Below are 1,480 nucleotides of genomic sequence, written 5' to 3'. Positions count from 1 at the left end.
TTTTCCATATGCAGACTTCCATGCTTATTGTCTCCCTCTGAGTCTATCGCATATTTTAAATAGAAGTAATTCAAGTCTTGCATGCACACTTCCGGATACAGAGGGAACGCACACTCTTCTCTTTTAATCAGGACAATCACGACAGCAAATTCAACAAGAGACATCACAAGAAAGGTGAATTAAAAGCCAAACTCAGCTGGGTGGGTGGGCTCCTGGAGACAGTGGGGTGTCCCCTCCCCTCACTCCAAATGCCCTCATTTTCCAGCACAAGATTTGCCGGACATGCCCTTCACTCTGTTTACACATCACCCCCAGCTGTGAACCCCTCTAGAACCTGGATATCTATTGTACTGCTCCATCCCAAGGGCCTCACAGAGTGCCTGGTACTTGTGCCTGTGCTCAGGAAGTACCTGTTAGATGAAAGATAACACTAGCCCATTGATGGCTATGCTGGAAGGAAAACCCAGGGGTGGTGAGGTGAATTCTCCCTCATCTCTGAATCCCAGTGCTGGGCTGCCTCGTGCCACGGTCATTAACCAGAGGTATTTGTATTTAATTTTAAAATTTAATCTCCAGTCCCTCATCACACCAGGCACATTTCCAGTGCCCAGTGGCCCTGCACTCGCAACACAGAGGGAACATTCCTGTCTGTGCAGAACAGGCTTGCGGCAGCAGCTCCAACCTGGCACAGGGTCTGTTTGTGAGTCACCGACCTGAACACTGCCTGGTAGGGTTGGAGCCTGACATTGATAAGGCTGGTGGGGAGAGCTATAATGATCTGGAGGAGAGGGGAGTGGCAGGTGGAAAGGGAGTCCTCTCTTGATGTGAATGTTTGCAAATGTGAGCAGCGACTTGTTGAAAGCCTCTGACGCCAGAGAGCCGAGGTAAGTTCTGAGAAAGCAGAGGATGGAGCTGAGAGTTGCTGGGGCAGCTGGCGTGGCCTCCTCTGCAGCAGGGAGGATGAGCGAGCCCCTCTGGGTAACACCTTTCTTGCTGGTGCTTATGTCTTCAGAGCTTGGATTGGCAACAGGAGACATTCCAGCAGTGATGATGACGACGCTCCAGATAGATGGGCACCCTAGAGAAGGGACACCATGGAAGTGGCTTCTTAGGAACAGTCCACCCAGACCTGCAGCTTTGGAGACCAGTGAAAGAAGAGGGGAATGAAATTTCTAAAAAAAGAAAAAAATGTGTTATGTTTAAATGTTAATGACAGTAAAAGAAAAAAAAGGTGATAATGTCTATGGCCTTTGAGTTTTGTTTGTCGTCTTTTCTTGCTTTGCTTCTCAATGATTATCTTTCCCTCAGGACCTGCTCTTTTCTGCCTCTGCCACCACCAAATCTCAAACACTTGGGTTTTATTGGTTATCATCTCTTGATCATACAAGAGACTGAGCTGGGTTTTGGTGCTAGCCTGCCCTGCAGGATGTCTGTGGGCAGGGCTCTCTCTCCAGGGAACTCCACACTGGAAGTCTGGTGA

The 1,480-nt window shown here is 48.9% G+C and overlaps 1 long non-coding RNA gene across 1 annotated transcript; it reads left to right on the top strand.

Annotated features, from left to right (window-relative positions):
- The first annotated feature begins 408 nt into the window (after window positions 1-408).
- On the top strand, window positions 409-1,216 carry LOC119466936. The gene is made up of 2 exons (XR_005195447.1): window positions 409-727; window positions 1,013-1,216. It is a non-coding gene; the product is annotated as an uncharacterized LOC119466936 (long non-coding RNA).
- The last annotated feature ends 264 nt before the right edge of the window (window positions 1,217-1,480 follow it).

Source organism: Cebus imitator, unplaced genomic scaffold, assembly GCF_001604975.1.
Source record: "Cebus imitator isolate Cc_AM_T3 unplaced genomic scaffold, Cebus_imitator-1.0 Scaffold242, whole genome shotgun sequence".
NCBI lineage: Eukaryota > Metazoa > Chordata > Mammalia > Primates > Cebidae > Cebus > Cebus imitator.
This window is presented reverse-complemented; position numbering and strand designations above follow the sequence as displayed.